At 44.7% G+C, this 14,612-nt stretch overlaps 1 protein-coding gene across 1 annotated transcript in view; it reads left to right on the forward strand.

The window, feature by feature from the left end:
* TLL2 (tolloid like 2) overlaps positions 1-14,612 on the forward strand; it is a 92,532-nt gene that overhangs the window by 26,552 nt on the left and 51,368 nt on the right.

The raw sequence follows: 14,612 nt of genomic DNA on the forward strand, positions 1-14,612 counted from the left end.
CTGAAATAAGGACTGGTTCTGTATCCTTGTGACTGCTTAGCTTTGGTTTCAGAGCCATCTAAGCGCTGTGTAGGTCTTGTTCTGGGGATCAGTGCTCCAGTCCCCAATATGCCCACGTGGTCACATAGGGAATTGGCATTACACAGGGAATTGCATCACTGGTGTTATGTACTTAAAGCCTTTTGGAGTGCAGCATATGACCTGGTAGAGTCCTTATTCAGGTGAGCAGTCTCCTTTGCTCCAGTGGAGCTTCCTTTCCAAGAATTTGTCAGGAAGAGCGCAGATTCAGCAGCTGAAAACTGCAGAAGGCTTTGCAATACTATCTTCTGTGCAAAAATCCTTCTCTGGTGTGTTTATATAAGTGAGGTTTTCCTCAGATCCTGTTGAGGGAAAGGCAGGCATGGTGGTGGTTTACAGCTCAGTGTAGCCCATTGAATTCAAGTCGTTTTTAGGTGTCTGCATGTTGATCTCTGACTCAGTTAAAACTCTGAGCTATGAGTTGGTAAAGAGTATTTGCACACAGTGCAGAGTAACTCTGAGTGAATGCCAGGGGACATGCTCTTCTAAGAGGGCTCAGGACTACCAACTAGTTAATTTCTTGTCTGGATCCTTTCAGGATTGTCCTGGAGGTTTATTCCAAAGTGTTTTCCTCCAACCCAATTTTAAATCATTCCAGTTATGACTTCTGTGCTCCTTTCCTCAGGTCTCTAAACCTCAGTTCTGCTTTATTTGAAGCTTATTTTTACTCTCATCAATGATCTGGTAAAATAACTGTTTAAAGTTGCATATTTGACCTTCATTTGAGTTGAGATAAGATTTTTCTAATTTTTTATACCAGGAAAGAAAAAAGTTTGGTTTTTTTCACCCCATTGGCCGTTCTCCTTTGAACCTAGCTCAGACAATTGCTTGTGATCTTTTTGTTTGCTGCTTCTCATGTTACAAGAGATTCTGCAGGCCAAACTATGCCCTCCACATCATTCTGCTATTACCATCTGCAATGCCATGTAAAAATCTGCCAAACAGGAAATTTCCTCCTCCCCCTTAAAAATGTTTTGCAGCTAGAAGAGGGGGATAAACAGTAAGGGATGTTGCTAAAATCTAAGTGTTGCTTGGCATTTGAAATGTTTGTTAGCTACCTCCTTGTCTCTGTTTCTGTGGGATTGTGTTTAGATGTCATGTTTACTATGAAAATCAGTTGTTCTCATGCAGTGGTGTTGAAGTGGCTACCCTTAAGATTTGGCCCCGTAGAGATACAGTAATGGTTCAAAACATAAATAAATGAATCTGAAGTGTTATCTGGAGACCTGCCAGTGAGCACTATCCTCAGCAAGCCCATGCTCCACCAACTCCTAATCACTTTGATGAAAGACTTTTTTTAAAAGAGCTTACAGTTTTGAAAAGTTTCTCATAGGTTTGGTTTTTTTTTAATAACCTTAGTGAAATTACTTGCTTTTACAATATAATCTTAGTTTAGAAGAAACTTGAGTCAAAGCTTTGAGGATTCCTCTGCTGCTGAGAACCCCCAGATGGCTTTGAAATGGGAAACAAGAAGATCCACAGACAGACTGTGAAGCTGCACAGTGTCCCCTCTCTTTTGGACCAAATGAGTCCCATGGTGCAAAGTGATTGTCTTTGCTTTATTGCTTTATCTGCTGAAGCATTAGCCACAGAGGAAGACCACCTTTTCCTTTCTTGCCATGTCTATGGAAGGATGTGCCTATTTAATCCTAATGGGCTTAATTTACATCTTTTCAGGCATTTCAGGGATTAAGAGGACTTTTCTGATATATTACATCTTTTCCTGATTTTTTTTTTTTGTCTCACGGAGGCAGTTTCTAGTCCTGAAAGGCACCTCTGTGAGTGAGAAAGGCAAGTTTGCCTTTTCTGAGTTTGGCACCAGCAGATCAGAAGACATGGCGGTCTGGCTGCCCTCGCTGACACCGTGCTGTGCTGGGCTCTTGCTGCTGAGGCACTGACTCTGCATCCTGCTGCTGCCAAGAATGCTTTTCAAGAACAGACAAAACAGGTTTTCTTGGCCTCTGTTCCTGAGAGGTTTTTAGGCTCATGGCTCAAAGGCCTTGATGAGGCTTTCGCATTGCCACAAACAAGGGTTGGGAAGGATTTACAGAGTGTCTTTGCTAGCCAGAGTGAGTAATACTTCAGATAACAGTGCATTTGGGACAGGGATATGTTTGATCCTAGGATTTTTGCTGAAATCAGAGGGGAGACAGAGGCTGCTGTGAATGGCTGGAGGCTCTGACAGCAAATTCATACAAGCTATTCTCTGGCAAATGGGGCAGACGGGAGTTCTGCATTAAACCCTCTCTTAATAAGAGCAAGGAGTTCGTTTGTTGGCACGTGCTGGCTCTGCTGTTCTTGTGTGCTGTGAACATGCAGGCAGCTAATCCACTGCATCACCAGATCTGCACAAGGTCCACATCTGCAGCAGGGTCCTTCGTTTTCTCTTGCTTTGGAGTGCCCATGGTCGTGGTCACCTTGTTTCACAGGGCTCTTCCTGTTTCCGGGCTGGCTCACAGCTTATTTTGTAGCACGACAACCCAGGATTCGCAGATTTAAATAGTGTGCGTAAACTGCTTTGGGGTATGGAAGCAAATCTGGACGGGAGCAGAAGAATATGGAGTGCACGCCTGAAAGCCTGTATCGTACAGCAGGGGTGACTGCAGTGTTTTCCAAGTTACACACAGATTTCTTTCACCTGTAGTGGGCTGTCAGCCCCTGAAACATGTTTTGCTGCTCTCTGGTTACCATCCTGAGGCAAGGTGTTGATTCCCAGGTGAGCTGGGATTGCTTGCAGGACAGGTTGCTCTCCTGCTGAGAGCTGTGCTGTTTAGCCTCAGGGTGGAGAACACGACTTCTCCATTGGAATGCTTAGGGTGCTGGAAGCAGTCACAAGCAGGGCTGCGGCCAGTAGTAGTGCTGCACGTGACTACCATGTCATCTTTGCCACTTGTGTTTCTAGTGAAATCGAAGTTAGTGCAAAATGCACTTCTAGAGGAATGCAAAATCCAGGGATTTTAGACCATGACTGACTGAGATTCCAGGGAAGATCTGATTCATGGATTGGAAGGAGAGACTGTTAAATTCAGCTGACTTGGCACATGCATGCCAAGCTCAGAGCCGTTTTTCCCCTGTAACTCGTGTTTGGTGCTCTGTTGTAGTGGCACTTGGCTCAGGGTAGAAGGGGTGGACTTCAGCATGGGTGAATTCAGGGGCTGCCTGGGGTGCAGCCTTTGATTAATTTAGGCTTAGAGCATATCTCTGGGTTGTACTAACTTAAACTGAGTTGCGTTGGTTGTAACTGGCCAGGAGCAATGCAAATAACTATGTATGTGCTGTAACATAACCCACATCTGTGAACTCTCTACAGGGGTCTGCTCTTCCACTGGGAAATTTTAGTGAAGGTTGCTTCCTCTTATGTGGGTAGAGGAACATCTTTGTTCCAAGAGACCTGTTGGAGGGCTCTGTCCGTCTGTTTGCATACCTCCTTTCAGTTTTCCACAACACGTGACATGCACTCTAGGGATGTCTCTGCAGTCCATGCAGTCCCTTAACAGGAAGAGGAGCCTCAGCCCGCTCTGCGGTAAGGTAGGTGCCAAATGCCTGACGCTTGGCTTGATGCTGAGGTTTGTTTAGCCGTGTCAAATGATTTTCCTATGACTAGCCCCAAGGTTTGCCTTTTTGAGTCCATTCAGAGCAGATAACCATGAAATTAATTTCCTGTAGTTCTGTAGTTTGCTCATACAAGGCAGGAGCCCCCCTTTGGAAGAATTGAGTAAGTCCTCTAGAATTGGGTAAGTCCTCTAGGTCTGAGAGTGCTCTTGTTCACAATGTTTTTCTGAGTTTACCCCCTTTCCCAGTTCTGCATTGCTGTGCAATAAGCCAGTGATCTTACCTTTGCAGAAAAGCAGATACTGTTGTTTTTTTCCCTTCCAGCTCAGAGTCTTGCAATCCTGTTGCAGCCTTCTCAGACTTGTCTGATTTTCTCCAGCATAAACACAATTGCCTAGAAAGCCCATGACCCTTGGTTGTTGCTGATGAACCTTCTCATTCCCCCTGTAGTTAAGGCTCTCCTATTAGCAAATGCTGATCTTTAGGGTCGACATTTTCACTCCAAATGCTTTTCTTTTTTGAGTCCTGAGTGCCAACCTGAAGTCCTTTTTGGAAAATATTGACAGTGCTTTTTCTCTCTAATTGCTGATCTTAGGGATACCTTTTTGCGAGTCACAGGAACAGAGTCTGCCAGTCTGGTGCCTGATGGGAGGTGAGGAGAGAGGTCATCAAGTCAAAAGCATGGGAAGTGTATATGTGCAAAGAGGACAGATGTCCTTTGCAAGGCTGGACAGTGTGTCTGGCAGGACTGGGGAAGTTGGCTTGTCAGGCACATCTGCCTGTTCTCATCCTGCCACTGCTATTGGATTGATCTGTCAGTTGGACAGTGCCTGTGGGGTGATCGCACAGGCTTTGGGTCTAGAGTCCTGAGGATATGCTGCATGGCAGATGGGCTGGCCCATTCAGTGAGCTGCAGCTCAGTTCATAGGTTTCTGCTCTGGAAGGCTTTGCATCTTACACTTCCAAAAGCACAGCACAGGCCAGCTGTGTGCTTTTGGCTGGGCTTTTGCCCTTTCCACGCTCCTTGCTCCCAGTAAGGAGGAATTCCCCTAGCTGTTCAATGTGGGGGCACCAGAGATATGCAGAGCAGCAGCTAGTTTCTTTGCTCCTGCCCTTGTTATGTGCAAGGGATTCTTCTGATTTCCTCACTCCACAAGCTCCTGTATGTTGCACATTTAGCTCTCCTACTTTAGAGATTCTCACTCCTCCTTGGGTTGCCCATAGTCCCTTCCTCCTTGCCCAGTGGGCTGTATTCTCTTTCCTCAGGAAGCAGTTTCACCTTACCCTCTGCCCAGAGAGGATTTGGTGTGTTTGGCCATTTTTCTCTTCTTATATTCACCAAAGGGAGTTCATTCTTTTCCTTACTTGCCTCCTCAGACCTCTCCCTTAGGTCATACCCATGGAGAGCTCTCTCACATGCTGACAAATGCTGTCTTACTGTTATCTCCATTTCCCAATGTGGTTTTTGTTCCTAGTTTTGCTGTGTTTTGTATGGTCCCTGTGTGACTTTGAAGTATGGTGTGGGAGAGAGAGTGGTCCTTGAGTGATGGATAACATCTGAGTCAACATCAGATGTTAATGGAGGGCTGTCCACTGCCTCCCTAGACAGTGAGGTGCTGCTTGTGATGTGCCTGAGTAGCAACAAGAGGTGTTGGAGTCTTTACTCCACCTGTCCCACCAAAAGGTATGCAGGCTCCGATTTTCTTTGGACTAGGGTCTTCCAGTATGACACATTGCTTCAAAACCAGTTGGGATCAGGAGGGCTTGCAGTGTTCCTTCACACAGTGGGCTGTGGTCTTCCAAACTTGGCTTGTGACAAGCAGAGAAATGCTTCACTCACTGCAAGAGAAGTAAAGTTTACCTCCTCTTTCCCCTTTGCTTGTGATAAAGGTCCTGCAGGGCAAGGTAAAGAGAATCCCAAGCAATAGGTGAAGATACCATCTGGCCCTTGCCAGAGTGCAGCCTGAATGACACAGCCCTACCACTTGCTCTGTGTTTCCCATGGAGTAAGATATATTTTTCCCTCTTGTCTCGGTTTCGCATGCACCACAAAGTTTGTTTTGTAAATGCACTGTTCCCTGAAATAAAGTTTTCTGGATGGTAGCCTCCTGCCTATTAAAATAAGTGGTTCTATTTCTGCTGTGCAGCCAGCATTCAGCTTTACACAGGTTTTCTTCTAGTGATTTTTATGAGCTCTGCAATATTGCTCAAATTAATCCACACAAGCAATAAAGCTTTCTCTATTGTAACGAAAATCCCTAGCTATTTCAATCTCTGCCACTTACTCATTCTTAGTGGAAACTTCGGTTGTGTTTATCCTGTGAGTCCAATTCCTACACATCTTTCAGAAATCAGCCAGGAAGGCAATAACTAAGTATCACTCTTGTGAAATGCTGCACATCAGAAATTAATCAGCTTGAATTTTGTTAATGAGCAATTAACTTTCTTTAAGCATGCAAAGACCTCTGCAGAAACTATATACATCAATGCCATGCCTGAAGCTGCTTCCAAACAGCCTGTTTCTGCAGCTCCTTCCTATTCAAGGTGGTGCCACCATCAGCTTTGGGCATAGCTGCAGCAGTGTCACTGCACCGACAATGCTGAATGCCTGCTGCTTCCTGCTTGACTTTGCCTGACTTGGGCTCCCAGCCCCACCGCTTTCCCCATCCCCTAAGTTCTCTTTTGGGCACATCTCAGGCACCTGGAATTTGGTGCTAGATGGCATTATTAACCCTTTAAGGAGCTGGGGTAGTCACCACGAAGAGCATTTATAATATCTGATTTCTGTTTGCAACTGTCTTCCTCTCGATTGCTCTTAATTAAATTTTCTTTTTGCTCCATTCTACAGCTGGTGTAACACACTGGGAGGCTGTTCCTTTTACTGGTGCCAGAAGAGTCTGAATAGTCTTTTGTGTTTAAGTGGAGGTTATTAAATAGCTTTATATTAATTAACTGTGATGCAGGGAACACATGGGTAAACGTACTTGAAGAGATCAGTTTATCCATATGGAAATTATATTGGAAGTTAAATCCATTACCCTAATTGTAAAATTTGACAGTGCTTAGCCAATAACTGCAGAATTGCCTAAATCATGCATTTGTGTCAGAGCTGAGCAAGTGCCTAATTTCCTTGAATACTTGCTCAAATGAAAAATTGAATTTGCCTCAACTGCGTAGGCTGCCTTGTCATTTCCGAGAGTGTTTTAGCAAATGAATTTAGAGGCAGACATGGTCGGTGAAAGAGTAGGGTCTAACAAGCTCTGAGAGCATTCATTGCAGGATGGTCACTCCGCGAGGCTGGCTTGGATGCCTGGACCCTTAGGCTGTCCCCTTTCAAGCAGGGATGTTGCTGTGCACACAAAACAAAAGTTGCTTACCCTGTTCAGCAAAATAGCTGGCAGGTCCAAGGAACAATCAGTAGCCAAAATGGCTTGATGGATAATAGCAAACAACAAATAAATTAGAAGAAGTTGTAAACTGCTCGTGGTTGATTGTGAACAGAAAGGGGTTACATTTGTGGAATAAATGCATCAACTTTGAGCTGCTTGTTCAGGCCTAATTTGGAAAGAAGGCTGGCGCTTGTAGCTACAGTGGACAAAAAAAACCTTCGCTGTGGCTCCCCTTTTCAAATGGCAAGGACAAAGTATTTATTCAGCTGTCAAGTGGGGAAAGAAAGCAAATTAGTTTTAGGCTGAAACACTGGACTGTGTTTGCTGTAGCTCTGAGGCCAGATGGCGACTTGGACAGCCCTGGGGAAGAGGTAACAAGTTTCTCCAGGGCAAAGATCAGAGGCAAAAGAAAATATTCAGATTATCTTGCTGTTCCACTTCCTAGAGCTGTCCTACAGAGAAGATAGCATGAGATGTGTAAAGCTGTGTTGGGAGGGTGGATTAGCCACTCTTCTTGTTGCAGCTGAAGGTGCTGCTGAATCCTGGAGTCAATTTGTGGCAGAGTGGGTTTGAGGCCTGACTCCCCCACCGAACTGCAGCCGTCCCTGGGACGGACGGGGCAGCTTCCCCACCAGCAGCTCGCTGCAGTGAGGAACACTCCTCTTGGTCCCTTCCAGCTCCCCTGCAACTTCTTTAATGACTGCAAGTGATTTGGGCATCTGTTTCACCAAGGAGCTGGGACCTTGAGGTTGGAGAGGGCCTAAGGCTACTCAGCAGCAGCCACGCTTGGCTTGTGCTCCCAAAGCTTTTAAAGCCCCACTTGTCCTTCTGCTTCAGAGCTGGCTCATACCTCCATTTCCCTGCTGTTGGCAGTCAGTTTGGGACATCCTTTAAACGAGCTGTGGTGGAGCTGGTAGGTAAACAAGCAGATGGGGTGTCTCTGCTCTATCTATTTAGGTTGCTCAGCTGTCTGTTAAACACGACTCCAGCAGGCTCCTGGAGGGTAAGAAGGCACCAAAAACTCTCCAAGACGCTCCAGGATTGAGAGTGTCTGAATATCCAGGCAGAAAGCAAGCTGGAAGAAAGGTCTCTGTGCTGGCATCACATGCTCTCCATGGAAGCAGTTTTAATTGCATTCAAACATAATTTAGCTTCCAGTGTAGTGTTTTCATTTTGGGTTAACTTTTATCCAGTATAAACAAGGTAAGGGGAAAACAAGAGGATTAGGAAGGGTGAGTGGGAGGAGCGGTCTGGCCGGGCCGCAGAGAGCCCTGGGCTCTGACTGGGAGCCCACAGCTGGAATGGGGCAGGGGGATGCCGCAAGGCAATGAGCTGTGCGTGGCTGTGCTTGAAGGGGCCCGGGGTAGGGTGGGGCTGAAGCAATTAGACTGTGCAGGTGAGAGGGAAAAGGTTGTTAGCGCAGGGGTGCTGGAAGGGTTTGTGCTGCCCGCTAGAGCAGCAGCGGGCAAACCCAAGCCCGCTCTTGCAGTTTCCTTATTGCCTGCAAGTTCACATCTGGTTTTCTGTCCTTTCAGGGAGATAAGGAAGGAGGAGGATTATTGTGAGTCAAGAGCGCTGTGATGGGGAGGCAGACACCTGTTAGAAGTCGATCTTAATCTGTCAGACTGAGGGGAAATCTAGTGCAGTGCAGAGGCTGTTGGTGCTACACGTGACTGTTTTGATGTGCTGTGAGTGGAGAAGTTGCACAATGCGTGTGGGGACCTGGCCATGCAGCAGACACACACACGGACAAAGGCCTTGTGTACTCACTTCAGCTTTTAATTTTCACTTGCCTCAGTAAAAGCACTGTAAGCCAAGGACTTGCAGGACTCTTTCTTACTGGAAGAAATTGGTGATATAACATAGGTTGTAAGTTACTTTTTTCTTTATTTTCTTGCTCATTTATCTGTCTTTTTATTCCAGGGAAAAGAGGTGGTCGTTACACCCTGCAGGAAAAAGTCCCTTCCGGTCTTCTCAGTCCTTGTCTCCAGAGAGCATTGCTCCCTTAAGCACTGACGCTCGGTTGAAAGGTTGGTGGAGAGGTTGGGTCAGTTTGTCCCATGTTTTGCAATGCCTTCTTTAAAAAGAAGATGCATCACAGTATAAAAGTGATGCTTCCACTTCCAAAACAGCAGGGAGTGCCCAGGCAGAATGCAGGGTATTGAGGAATGGTGCTGCCTACACTTCTGCTTTGCCTGCTCCAAACATGGATGGCCAGGAGAAAGGCTTGGTGCATTAAGCACTTTGCAGCTCATATTTGTGGCAGCCCTGTGTTTGCTTAGCTGTATTCACCTTCCTCTTCTCGTGAACTTCCCTAGGAGGCCAGTATCCTCACCCTGCACAAGCACTCGCAGAGCTGAAGTGGAGATGACACATCTGCTTGTCAAGCCTCTGGACCCTGGGACTCTCCTGAGTTATTGCAGCTAGTCAGCTTACTCTGAATATGAAAAACAGATTCCTGCAGGGAATTTGGGGTTCAGAATTCTTTTCCTCTTTAATTTATTTTTAAGTAAATTGAGGGAACTTCAGCTATTCCACTGACAGGAAATGCTGAAGGATCTATCTCAAATCATTTGCTCAGATCCCCAGGGCCTTGGGGTTTATGAAAAGTTTTTGCTATAGGCTCTCCACCAGCTCTGGGAAACATCTGTTCCACATTCTGAATGTGTTTTCCCAGCAGAGCTTGTTTTAATAAAATCATCACTTTCTCTGTGGTTAGAAAATCCAGTGCAATACAGTGTTTTTTCTATGCTAAAAAGTTGTTGACCACTGGTTAATGAGGAAGTTAAAAAGCAGTATGTAACATCAAGTTGGACTTATTCTGTTCTTCCAGAAGCTTCTCTGATGATCATAATACGACAGAGCTTACCAGAACTGAAGCCCTGAACAGTCACGAGGATTTAATGTTACCTGCGCTTCTCGGTTTTGTTGATGTTTTGTTGTAGCCTCTGTCTGAAATCCAGTCTCTAAGCTGTGGCATGCGACTAGCATATATCTTGAATGAGAGTATGAAAGTCAGGTGTTTTAAGGCATGGGCAGGTGAAATTGTTAATAATTTTAAAAGGTATTTTATGTCACTTTTTTCCCCTGGTTGTGTCCCAGCTCTGAAATGGCCTGTTTTCCACACAAAGACGTTAGAAAAAGTCTCGCTGAGGTTTGATCCACAAGCGACTAGATAATTATGTGTACAGTCAAGTTTTTCTCTGCTGAATCAGAAAAATAAGAGAACCTAGCAAAGTCTCCAGGGTTCACTGGGGCCTCCTTTGTCCTCAACAGAAGAAATGAATGTAGTGGTTGTAGCTGCCTTCAAAGATCAGCTATGGAGCCCTTCCCCTGTGTGGATAGCAACCAGGGAAGGAAGAAGAGATCCAGTGAACATGGAGAGGGTCTTCCTTGGTCTGGAGAGGAAAAATTATCCTGGCTTGAACCTGCTATGAAGATGGGAGGTTTTGATTTTATTGGGAACTTTTCCACTTTGGAAAAAAGAGAGATGTTGTAAGCTTCATCCCATCCAACTTCCAATATAGGAACATCTTGTGCTCTCAAACTACAATTTTTCACACCTACAATTCCTATTGGCAACAGTTATGTTTTAGAACAAAATTCTAGATAGGCATCATCTGAAAATGAGGATTTAAGTATCTTGGGATAGACTGAATGTTTCTCCTTTGCTTTTAAGTGGGTAACTTGACTAGCCCTAGTGTAGCATTTTCAGATAAATGACAGAAGACAGGTATATTACAATGTTTTAGAAGTCAACTGCCTCTCAAGTAGAGTTGTGGTGTTAGAGGGTGTTATACAGTGACTCAATAGGACTCAAAAGGAGGGTAGTGGGCATTTCCAGGCCCCGCTATGTACATCCTGATTCACTGGTGGGCTGCTTAGCTGCTTTGTCTGGCTTTCCTTCCTTTTTAGACAAGAAGCTGCTGGTGGTTTGTGATCAAGTGGAAGCAAGCACAGAAGTTTTATTTAGTGAGAGATCCAGTTGGTAGTTCAGACTACCTGGGTTTAAAAACAAAAACAACAACAACAAGAAAAGCAGAATGTGCACAGCAGTAAATTTCCTCAGCCCTAAGTTGCATTCTAGAAGTAAAATTTTTGTAGAGGACAAATATTCAGGTCCAACATAGTACTACTATTCCTAGTTCCAACCTCTCTTGTGGGAAGTTTGGGTACTGAATGGAGTCTGCTTTCTGCTATTTCCTACGGTTACACATCTTTTATCCTATGCTTGTGGCACAAGGGAACTGCAAACAGCACAGTTTTGATCTGACTCTTGGCATGCTTTGTACACGCTCTCTCTCTGAATATGTTGGCTTTTATTTTGGTTCCAGCTGAACAACTTAGACTTCTTTTAACAAAATTGGGTTTTCATTTTCCTCTTCTGGAAGAGTGGGAGAAACTGCATTCTTCCCAAAGACACCACAACCTGCTGCTTTCTGCTTCGCTGGACCCTTACCTACCACCTCAGACTGCCTCTCTAGTTTCTGCAAACTATTTAAGCACCTGTTCCTGAGCCAGAGTTGTAAGCATGGTGGATTTATCTCAGATTTATGGTGCATTTAAGCTACTGGAAGTTTCTTTCAGTCAGCCAAGCTCCTTTGGCAGTGCTGGTCTGTGGGAAACAGAAAAACGAGTTGTTCTACAAGTGCAGTGTAGATAAAAGATGAAATATTCCCAGCCTGGGTGGAGCCCCCTTGTGTGTTCTCTGCCAGGTTGTGCAAAAAAAAAAAACCAAAACAACTAAGTGATCTAGTTAGGGAGTCCTGAAGTGTCCTGCTGGGGTTGTAGTTGTTAAGCAGCACAAATTGTTAGGAAGGATTGAATCATGAAAATGTAGGAGTTAAAAGAGCTTAGGAGATCCAGTTCAGGTCCTTGCATGGAGACATGGTCTAACAAATTCTGTGTCATCCCTGGTTGTGGGAGAAGCAGGCGAAGCTTAAAGAGTCAGGCTGGGGAGAGGTGATGGGTTGTCTGACACAACAGCAGTGGGGAAGTACTAAGGATGAAAGTGATTTTTTGAAGGCTTGTTAACTGCTGGATATACATTGTAAAACAGGAAAGTCAATCCTGTTTTGCTCATCTCGTTACAAATTACTGTAAGCAGTAGACCAAGCTTGCTTTTTATTACTGTATTGGCATTCCACAGAGCATTGTGTCAAACTGAAAATCTCCATTCTCCTCTTAAGTGTTTGTAATGATAATAGTCTTCAATACATACATGGACATTTCATGGTCTGGAGCAGTAACACTGGAATCTGTTCTGCTCTCAGATGTGACAGAATAGTCCAACAGAGAAGTACAACTTCAGAGATGTGTTGAGGGGGCAACAGGACCTGTACATTGCCTGCAACCTATGTGCAGCTTGTTCCAGATGCAAGGTGCATTTCTTATCGTCTTTCTTTATTGATTATGGCACATCAGTTACTTATCTTTGTTTTGCTAGAATCTTGCATTAGTCTTCTCTTGGGAAGAATCAGAAGACAGGACTGTATGTCTGTCAAGTCACTTGACTCTTAGCGGTATGTTTAGGTATCATAATGATAGGAAATGCCTAAAAGCTCACGTGAATCAGAACAGAATCTTACAAAATTCTCATGTATGATTCAAAAGCAGTCTTTTGGGAGAGAAGGGTATGGGTGCTCCCTCTCTATACTAGTGAGATTAATAGTGTTTGAAAATATCCAGTATATCTGCACACCCATATCTGGCCTTTGTGTAGTGCTCTCCCTTTTCATCGGCTACAATGAGACAAAATATGCAAAGATGTTGTAGATTTCATTAGTCACACTAGTTTATTCAAACATCTCCTTTGTATAAGAAACCAAGGCTTGCACTGATCTCTGGGAAAGAATGTGCTCGCGGCTTGGAAAAGCAGCCTGCGCAAATGACACTGGCATGGCAGAGGTCAGCGGCTCAGGTGCAGGAGAGGGGGCCTGGCTGTAGGGTTTGGTGCCATCATTTGCAATTCAATCCCATACAGTTCCCTCTTAGGGGAACAATTCACTAGATGCAGAGTTGTTCTTTTCTCCTAATTCACCATATAATTCACCTCCCAAGTTCAATTAAGAAGCAATCTGTTTGTGACTGGAAGCAAGCTGCATTTATTTAGGAATACAAAATTATCTTTTGCTTCAGGAAAGACCACATGCCTTAATTCTGGTGGTGAATGGCTGGTTGGGGTTTCCTTTAAATGGAATGGGATATTGTGTGAAGAATAGCATACTTTGAGGGGGTGAGAAGTCTTGGGGATGTAAAATTTAACTGAGAAGAGGAACTTTTGTTGAGCTTAGGCTTAAGGAAGTGATGAGGACTGGGCATGAAAGAAAACAAAAGGAAATCTTAGGATGGGACATTGAGGCTGGAAAAGATTGATAGAGTTCAGAGCAATCCATCTTGTTGAATCAGGCTTGTTCCTGTTCACACATCTAGTGGCTTTTGTCCAGTCAAGCTCTGTTAAATTATGGCACTTCCTTTGGGAGACAACCGCCTGATTTAGTGAGTCTCTTGGACCAGGAAACTTTAACCTATAGTCAGCTGAGAGTCTTGAGTATTTTACTTTCCTCTGGTTCGTTCTGTTGTTGTTTTTCATCATCCCTTTCCTGATAGTCTAATTAGTTATAGCAGTATAATGTCGGAGATGTAGAATTTTATACCATCCTCTCAGCCCTCCTCCAAGGTGTCAGAGATGTACCTTTTCCCCTGTCTTTGCTCCCTTGGAGGGGCTGGAGAAGGGTTTGCAAGAAGCCAGCTCCAGAGCAAAAAGAAGAGTTTTCCAGCTGGCCGAGCAAGACTGGTTCAGGGGCTGGAAGATGTCCAGCTCTTATGAAAGTGGGATGTCTCTCTTGAAGTGTCCGCACAGTATCCAGCAGTGCTGTATGACTGATAGTGTCTCTGTTTCTGCATATGGTTGGGTGATCATGCTATTCCTGCTTTACCTTGCTACCAAGACTGTAGAAGATCTTGCTAATACCTCTGCAGAGATAAACTCATTCAGCCTCCCTTCTTCTCACAGGGGAGCTACAATAGAAAGATGGGAAGGGAGAGAAGGGGACAACAGTGGTGGTATCAGCACCGCCTTCTTAAGACTGAGTGTAGTTCCAAAGCACGTTTTATTTATATTATACATCTTGCTGTCTCATGTGTTGTTCTTTCTCACCCTGGGCACTGTTTTAGAGTTTTCCCTCCTACTGCAGTCACCATGGAGAGCTTTCCTGCCAAAGAGATGCTGGGCTGGTTTTCTGTGTTGGGTTTGTGATTGTTCAGTGGCTTGCTGCCCAGGTTTCTATACTCTGTGTGTCTGATCTCTGGCTTCCGTGGTGTTTCCAAGTTGGACCTTGCAAAATGAAAAGCCCAGGAAACCTGGAAGACAGACAGCTGTAGAAAGAATATGCTTGTTCCTCTCTCTTCTCCTTCCCCATTTTCCAACCATTTTTCTGTCCTTTTCACAGCATTTTTCTTCTACTATCCCTGTCTTGAAGGTCGTCTTGCTGCTGGATGATCTCCTAGTGCTCCCTCCCTCCCCACACTCAGCAGCTGCTGGTAATTCAGATTTCAAGACTGTATGATTGTTGATCAACCTGCATTTAAGAG

This window comes from Chlamydotis macqueenii, chromosome 7, assembly GCF_036417535.1.
Source record: "Chlamydotis macqueenii isolate bChlMac1 chromosome 7, bChlMac1.mat, whole genome shotgun sequence".
Taxonomy (NCBI): Eukaryota; Metazoa; Chordata; class Aves; order Otidiformes; family Otididae; genus Chlamydotis; species Chlamydotis macqueenii.